Source organism: Melospiza melodia, chromosome 3 (genome assembly GCF_035770615.1).
Source record: "Melospiza melodia melodia isolate bMelMel2 chromosome 3, bMelMel2.pri, whole genome shotgun sequence".
Classification (NCBI taxonomy): domain Eukaryota; kingdom Metazoa; phylum Chordata; class Aves; order Passeriformes; family Passerellidae; genus Melospiza; species Melospiza melodia.
Genome location: NC_086196.1, coordinates 23927995 through 23936935, shown reverse-complemented (window position 1 = coordinate 23936935; position 8941 = coordinate 23927995). Strand labels below are relative to the sequence as shown.

Sequence of the window (8941 nt, the reverse complement as noted above, 5' to 3'; positions counted from 1 at the left end):
CATTTTGCCCTTTTAATTTTGTTTGTCTAGATTTTGCCTCTGTGCATTTGGGTTTTGCATTCGTATGGGTACTTTTCTGTGTTTTCTCTCTTCTGCTAGTGGATTAACAATTCTGGGTCTGGTTCATTTTAAATCTTGCATTGACATGGGACACTGCTCCTCACCCTTGCATGCAGCTCCAGCTGTGGGAGGCTCATTGAGGAACAATCTCTTATTTAGGTACTTTAAGATTTGATAATCAAAGGAGCTTTGAACAGTTCAGCAAAATGGTAATCTGTTCCAGACTCAGCAGATCCCCTTTTTGGGTAGAAACAGCCTTAGAAAGTTTTTAGTTCTGCTCTTGGGTGAAGACAGGTCAGCGGCTGTGCATCTCAGAGGGCAGTGTGGCCACGTTTATTTCATTCCTCCCTCTGCCTGGCTTCACTACATCCTGTATCTGTTTTCCAGTGCAGCTAGGGAATGTCCAAATGATGAGCATGGTCATCTGTATACAGGCAGCTATGGCACAGTGCCATGATTATTGCTTTTTCTTTAGCTGAATGATCCAGAATTCATCCCTAATGACAGATGCAATTGCAATTGCCAAGCAATAAAGACTCCCAGTTAGAAAATAAGCCGATGAGGGCACTGGTTCACTTTGGCATTGTCAACAAAATAGTCTGTTCAAAAATACTACAAGAGGTGAGAATGATGGAAAAGGAGGGCAGTGGCATTACTGCAGCTCCACAACAGCATTCCATGGTGCTGCCAAGGTGATGACAGCAAGGTGAAGGCTGCTCTGTGGGAGGTTCACACTGAATCACATCCATTTGCAGGTGCCAGCAGACACAGTGTGGGTAAAGAGCTCGATGAGCACACTGCTGGCTAGGATGTGTTTTCCTTGGAGATAACACCAGCGGAAGAGGCTCTGATTAATAAGCTGAAAGCAAATGCAAATCTTATTAATGCTTGCTTGGAATCCCGTCCACAAGTCAGCATCTCATTAGAAAGAGGTTACTGTCAGTAAAACAGTGCATCAAGGCTGTTGGTGTGTGACAGGGACGAACAGATGGGGCACTAGAGAGAACACAGCCTCCGTGAGCCCGAGTAGAAAGGGGCAGATTTGGGAAAGAAGGCATGTAAGACAATCTGGGAGAAGCTCAGCCCCCACCCCAAACTGTGGGAACACCCACCAGCACTCCCTGTCACCAGACAGCTGGAAATTCGCTGCTCAAATGTGTACTTTGTACCTTCCTAATAATTGTCCCAGGCAGACAGGGACAGCCCCCTGCTTCTGGGTGGCAACTGCAGCCTCCAGGAGGAGGAGGGCAGGCAACCAAAGGACTCTCCCAACCCTCTAATAAGCTCATTAACATATGTCATTGCTGACGATACACATGGAACCAGACAACTTCCAGCTGACAGATCTCTGGGTTGTTTTACCATTAGAGTTTAAAAAAAAAAATAAACACCAACCAAAAAAAAACCCAACAAACCAAGAAAACTGGGAAATCACACCCAAAAATAGATTAAAAGAACACGAGAAGTGGAAGGTCAAGAGTTCAACAGTTGGGTAGTGCCAGAACTGGGACAGTTTACATAACCTTGCTGTAGCCTCCCTGAGTGCATGCAGCAGTTAGTCACAGGAACATGAATAGTTTTATTTTTTTGAGATGATCCTGACTCATTTGGTGACGTAATGGCCAAAAGGATTAGAGAGAAAATAGAAATATGCCTCTCCTCATATTCAGGAGGTGGCACTGTGCAAAAATTCAGCCCCACAATGGAAAGAGTATTACTAATTTTCTTCATGCTTCTGCAGTACAGCCTGCTCAGAATATTTATAATTCTTCACAAATAGTAATTAATCTTTAGGCTGCACAAGTAAGAAGACATTTTTGTCCCCATTTTGTATCCTGGGAATGGAAGCACTATAGCCAAAGTGCCCCCTCGGATAATCTGAGTATCCTCACGGACTCATTTAGTTCTTAGCATGTGCTGACATTTTAGACCTGAAGATTAATGTGTTAGTTCTGTTACACAGTGTGGCTTGGAGACAGTGACAGACAAGAAACTGTATACTTCTATTTTTTTTTTAATAAAACTGTATACTTCTGGGAATCACAATGCCCTATGGGGGCCTATTTCCTGGAAATATACCTGCAGTTTATCAGTGCATCTACTATGGTGTTGGTGTCTACAAATAAATGAAGAAAGTAGTATTTAAGGATAAACTTGGGCTTTATTCTGCTGTAGGAAGCCAGCCTTTCCAGCATCCTCTGATGCTCAGCAGAGGGCTAGTGCTGACAGCAGAAGGAGGACAGTGGCACATCTTTAAGCATATTATCTGTTCTTCATGTCTACAAAATTATGTGATGTAATATACACACTGCTTCCTGTATCTTTGAAAATATCCCATCCCAAGAAGAGAACTGCTATGTTCCTTGGCTGGATTATAAATGCAACAAATTACTGTTCTTATCCCACAGGCTCCTCTCTGTCATTTAAAAAATATTTTTACTGAAAGTCAATGCCTTTTACCAACTTCCAGAGAATTTAAACTGTTTATTTGAGTACGTAAAATAAGAGTAAGAATTCTTTTTCTGACTTGAGTAGTATGTGACTTCTAATAAATCTGGAAGTTATGAAAAATGGCTTTAATATTTTTATGCTATTTCTGGATTTCCTAAGGTTGTCCCATGTCTGTTTTATCCCCCATGTCCATGTGTAGCCACAGAGAGTGCAAACACATCTGGAACTTATAAACACGGAAATTTGACTTTTAGAAAATGCATGATGCCATTTGAAGATGCTGTTCTTACAGTTTAACACCTGCTTTGCTGGTTTTGCAAAATGTCTGTGTAGTGTCTGAGGAAACAGCTCTTCTAATTGTTGGGTTTGGAATATTCTGAGACAGTTAGAAAAGCAGGCTTATATGAATGTAAATGTTTGAGATTAGACCCTCTACAGCAATAAGAAAGGCCTCTTTGGTTTATTCCTTAAAGATATAAGGTGATGATGTTTCTCCTGTCTACTTGCTCCCACAAATGATCTACCTAACACACAAATGTCAAAGTGCTCTTTTCCTATCCCTGCCAATACCCTTCTTTCAGCTTCTGTGTATTAGTGTGACTATTGCTGATGAGCATGAGGAAGAGCTCAGTTCAGACCTCCCCTTCTGCTTCCAGGTTGCTGTTCACACCTCAGAGATGTTGTCCCCAGGGAGGCAGACCTGTCACCTCAGCATTCCCTGGCAGAAATCACCTGTGAGTCAGCAAGACCCATTTAGCACTCTCCAGCTGAAGCACCTCCCGAAAATACAGTGGGATGTTTGAGGCAAATACTGTCAGCCTCCTAAAATAGTGTAGGCAAGTTCAGATCCCTTTCCCCCCGCCACTACTCCGTAATTATTTATAATATGCTATACATGACAGGCTGGTAAAATACACCCAGCCAAAACCAAAACAAATGGAAGTGTTGCCAAGTTAGCAATGCAAAAAGGGAGGAAGTGTAAGACAGAAGATAAAATGGTGAAGCAGATTAGTGACCTATCAGTCTGTGACTAGTGCATTGGTTTGAATGAAGAATTTAAGCATGATGTTTGTTAATCCTTATGAAAGGTAATCTCAATAATAACATTTGTTATTAATTAAAAAAAAAAAAGAAAAAATAAAGACACTATAACATTTAATACTTTGGGGATCTTTTAAAATACAAGTTCTTAGGATCTGACTTCTACAAGTTATGGCCCAGAAGTATCCAGCAAATAATTCTGATGGTTATTCCTGACAGTCAGCCTACTTTTACCAAGAGTGGCTTGACACAACCAAGGAAACTGATGTCCTGCCCTGTTCTACAAAAGAGCTGCTTTTACATTTCCTTGCTGTTACAGCTGTGAGCATGTTTGGCTTCTCAAAATATTACCTTTCACTGAAAACTGTGGACATTATTTATTCAGCATACGTTCATGATAGCTGTCACTGACTTCTTGCCCATTGACAAGTCTAAAAGACACTTGTGTGTCATTTTGGGACTGCTACCCTGTACTCCCAGATGCTAAATCATTGATATCAATAAATCCTAATCAGACTCTGTCATTTTCATATTGCTGTGAGAAGCCATGTATCACTATAGGAAGATAGGAGCAGGGAATAGGAAGGAGAGGAGAAAATCTTGACACCACATTGTTTAGCACATGTGATTGCACATTTAAGGTTTTGACAGTATTTCCATGAAAATGACTGATGGAGAAGCAGCATTTCAATGGACATTATTTCAAGATTTTAATGAATAAGTGTTTTAAAGTGAGGTTGGAGAAAGGAGAAAATAGTTTGGCATGAGGAGGAAGGCTACACAGACAAAGGTGGGAGAAAACACTTAAAGGTTAGGGTATTTAGAAAAGTTGACAGAATAAGAGGAGGGTATAAAGAACTGTTCCTGTGTTATGTAGGTAAATCTAATTATTTCTTCTGCTTAACTGGGAGTATGTCTGTTGGGTTTTCTGGGTGATTCCTGAAGGCAAATATCAATACAGTCAAACCATAGTGATGAGTATTGAAGAACAAGACTTGTGTGAGGAGGAGCTGCTGTGGGGACATGTGGGCTTGGCTCACACACAGGGAACGCTCCAGCACATCTCTCCTCTGCCACTGGGGCTGCAGGAACTCACAGCAGCTTTGTGATCCTAAGGGAAGTGCAGGTACCCTAAAGGGAAAAACCAAGGCTTCCTCCTGTGCTGCCCATGCCACTGCCAGCACTCGATTCCTGGCTCCACACCTTGCTCCTCTTCAGCTACGTTAGCTCAGAATCAGACTTTCAATGACATGCTGCTGAGCCAGTCTGTCTGCCCAGGCTTACAGCAGTCCTGTGGCTGCTGTGTGATGTTGCTTTGGTCTGATTTCATTGATTAGTTGGTTACTTTCTAGTTCGGCTCAAAAAAGAGTGTCAAGTAGGTTTTTGTCTGTTTCAGTTGTTTTTTTTTTTTTTTTTCTTTGTGCCATTCTAGTTTTCATTCAGAGCAAGAGCATTCAAATTTCAGACAGAGATTCTTTGACTAGAAAATTAAGTGCATTTCTGTCCTGTAGATTTGCAGAAAGAATATCTGATTAATTATTTTCCAAGGTGCTTAAGGTCCCTAAGAAACCTCTGTTGTCTTGTGGGGAGGTAAGATTGTGTACAAACCCATAGAAAAGGCAAACAAGGCATGCAAAAATGCCCCTTTCCCTAGAGCCACATGCTGGCTCTCCGCTGAGGATCCCAGAGTATTAAGACACCATTTGCAGTCCTGATAGTCTCCAAGCTGGAAGTCCATAAATCTGCTCTGCCTCCAGACTGCTCTGGCCAGCTGAAGTTCTGTTCTGCATGAACTGGTCCCTGTGCTGGCCCAAGGGCTGCAGCCTCAGCTCCCCAAAGTCTACAGCATCAGGATCCCAGTGCGTGTTTCTGGGAAGGCATCATCACACCCCTCCACCGAGCTGCAGTTTTCATCCCACAGGAAGAAAATCAAAGGTTGTTTATTCAGCTGATCTATACATTTCTACTCTTGTGTTGATTATACCTTTTACATGGTAAAATAAATTATTAAAAAAACCCCAATATGCATAGAAGGATTAGGATGGAAACAAAAATAGCTACCTGGAAGCCTGAAAGACTCGTTTCTTTGTACATCTACAGTGAGGTTTAAAATGAGAAGTGACATAAGTGACATTTTATTTCGGAATTCCCCATCTTCTCCAAGTTCTTTATGTGAACTTGTGAAACAAACTCAGGTCCTGAAATGTAATGATCAAGAGTCACCTACACACAACTTACATAGTCACCCAGACAGAGAGGGGAAAACCTCTTTTGTTCTGAGCACTCAGCTGTAGACATCTTGATAAGAAACAAGTTTATATTTGAACTTGTAAAACCATAATTTCATCAGGAAATCAAATTACCAAGATGACATAATTCTCTGGTTAAATACCAGCATACAAAAATTAAATCCAAGAAGTGGGAGAGAAATGTAAACCTCATTTATTGAAAACTTGTGTTATAGTTCTCTTTGCTATTTCAACATAGTTAATTAAGTTTCTCTCCCTCTGTTTTTGTATTTTGTATGTCTCCCCTGTTCTTGTTGAAGCCTAGACTGCAATATCTGCAGTCCTAAGGCAGAAGATCTTTCCAAGCCTAGGAGACAAGTGACAGTGAGATGTGCCAATCTGTCGGCATGGGAGCACTCAGGGTCACAGACAGGGCGGTGCTGGGGACAGGACCTGAAGCTGGAGCTTGCGGGGCTTTCAGCGGGCGTGGGAGGTGGATGCAACACCTTGAGAAACGCTGGGAGCATTTACGGCGTTGCTGAGAAGCTGAAGGGAACAAAGTGTGCAGAGAGCTGTTCCAATGCCCTGCCTGTGGAGCAGGGTGCCCGTGACTGGGGACAGGGCTGCCCGCACATCTTTGGCTGCAGCCAGGACCGAAGCCCAGCCGCGCTGAGGGGCAGCAGCTACACCCTGACAGACCAGCTTCGTGGGACTGACGCTGCTCCCAAAACAGCCGGCTGAGCACTCCGTGATTAAATGTGGAAAATGGAATAAAACCATAACTCTGGAAAACCTCCGCGTATTTCATTCCCGCCGTCGCCTTATCACCCACTATTGCCAATTTCAAGAATTACGGATAAAAAACAAACCATAGTAGTAAAACAAGCCGTCGTCTTTCACAAAGACGCATAATCTGCTTAAGATTGTTCTCCCATTCATCGGGGATGTTGAGACGTTCAGCTCACTCCTCCCTTCTCCTCCCGAGGCGCCCCAGCGGCGCTCGGAGCATCGCGAACCGCTCCGGCGCTGGCAGCTGCCGGCCGCGAACCCCGACACGGAGCGGCAACCCCTCCTCTCCTTCCTTCTCCCTCCTCCTCGCCCCCTTCCCTTCCTTTCCCAGCCCTGGTCCGCCTCCGTCACGGCCGCGCCGGGTGCCCGGAGCGGCGGCCGCTGCTCGGGGGCGTCGGTGGGCGCTGCCCGCCCGCGGCCGCGCGCCCCGCCTCCCCCGCCGCCCGCCAATCAGAGTGGCGGCTGCTGCGGGCCGCGCCCCGCCATTGGCCGCCGCCGCTGTCAGTCAGGGGCCGCCCCCGCGGAGGGGCGAGGCGGGCGGGGGGTGCCGGCTCCGAGCGGGGCCGGGCGGCGGCGGCGGCGGCGCTGCGGTTGCGCCATCTGTCAGAGCCCCGGCGGGAGGGAGGGAGCGCCCGAGCCGCGCTCGCCCGGGCGGAGCGGAGCGGAGGCGAGGCGAGGCAGCAGCGGCAGCGCGGACAGCCCGTGAGAGCTCATCCCTGCCCAGGCTGCGGCTGTGCCGCCTCACGGAGCCGCCGCCTCCGCGCCCGGCCGCGGCTCGGCGCAGCGCGTCCGCCCCGGGAGAGGCAGCGGCGCCCGGAGCGGCGCCCCTCGCTGCGGGCGGGCGGGGGCAGCCGGCGGAGGAGCGGAGCGAGGAGGATGCGAGTGCGGCGGCGCCGCCCCGGCCCCGCGCTGCGCTGAGCTGAGCCGAGCCAAGCCGAGCCGCCTCAGGTAACGGAGGGGCCGGAGCAGCGGGGGCGGGGGGATGCATGCATGCATGCAAGGATGGATGGATGGATGGATGGATGGATGGATGGATGGATGCATGCTGCGGCGGGTCTGTTTCCTTTGTGCGCCCGAGCGCTGGCGGGGTGCGGGGGCTCCCGGCGAGGGGAGGCGGCCGCGCTGCTGCGGGTCTCCCCCACGCAGGAACACGCGGACCCCGCGGCCGCAGCGCGGGCAGGGCCGGGGCAGCCCCTGCGTGCTCGGGGGTCGCGGTGCCGCTGCCCCCCGCCCCCGAGGGCGCCGGCCGGGGAGAGGGGAGGGGGCGCAGCACAGGGACGTATTTGTTGTCGCCGAACTGCGAAAAAGGGGAGGGGGGAGGAATAAATAAAAAGACCTTCTCTCCCTCTGAAATAAATCGTATAGGATTTGCGCGTCTGTGACAAAGGCCTCTTTCAGGGAAGAAAGAAGGGACGCACAAAATGCCCAAGGGTGGTAGGATGTGAAAAGAGGCTTGTTTCTTGTGTCTCCCCTAGAGCCTCTCTGTTCCTTCCCAGACGAGGCCGCTGATCTGGTGCCAGTTCCTTTTCAGCTACATTTGAGATTAGGGAGAGATACCAAACGCCACACCATGGGTGCCAGCGTTTTGCTGCGTCTGCAGAGCCACGGTGTACGTGTCGCCCGACCTCCTTAATAATGCTCGGTTTGGCCTCTGCTTCCTCGGGATCTCGCCCGGTTTCTGCTCTCTGTGGGTTCTGCGTGTGCGTGAGCGCTGGGAGAGGGCTGGCCAGGGAAGGGGTCACTTTGTGGGGACAAGCCCATGGTACCTCGGTCCCTTCAGCAGTGACGGGGAGGGCAGCGCTGAGTAGGTGCTGGTGGAGAAGGTTTGGGCTGAGTGGAAAACAGCCCTCTGCAGTTGCTCATCCGTCACTCTGATATGCTCTGATTCTTAAAACGCTAAATAACGAGTGACCAGGGCGGACCGGGCTTTTGAAATGCACAAGACTGGGAACGCCTTTGAGACCTTGTCATTTTCCTCCTTGTATACAACCTCCTTAACTCCCACATCCTTCCTTCCACCATCCCTGCAGCTGTAACACTTTTTAGTATCTCCTTCCCACACCCCTTTTTGTTTTCTTTTCTTTTTTCTTTTACTTTTTTCCTTTTTTTCTTTTTGTCTTGATGTGTTTCTAACTAGCGTTCTGGAAGCTGAGAACAGTTGCAGGTGAAGATCTGTTTGTTTATATGCTGGTGGAGGAAGTGTTTTCATTAGGGTTGACTCACCTGGTCTCCCATGAGGAGGAACAGTAAGCTAAAGGGACACTGTCAACTTGAAATCCAGAGAATGTGCGTGATGAATGGAGAGCTGTGTCCAATATTACACCCACCGTTGAGCTCCCTGCTGGAGATCTGTGGTTTTTATAAGCCTGTCT

General features: G+C 47.8%; 1 protein-coding gene across 3 annotated transcripts in view; it reads left to right on the top strand.

Moving 5' to 3' along the window:
- The first annotated feature begins 7423 nt into the window (after positions 1-7423).
- The window catches only part of FYN (FYN proto-oncogene, Src family tyrosine kinase), a 138675-nt gene continuing 137157 nt past the window's right edge, over positions 7424-8941 (top strand). For 2 of the 3 annotated variants that reach the window (XM_063151021.1, XM_063151020.1), the window contains exon 1: positions 7424-7517. The gene's annotated coding sequence lies outside the window, so the exon portion shown is untranslated. The remainder of the gene's footprint in view (positions 7518-8941) is intronic. The other variant, XM_063151022.1, reaches the window with a different exon arrangement.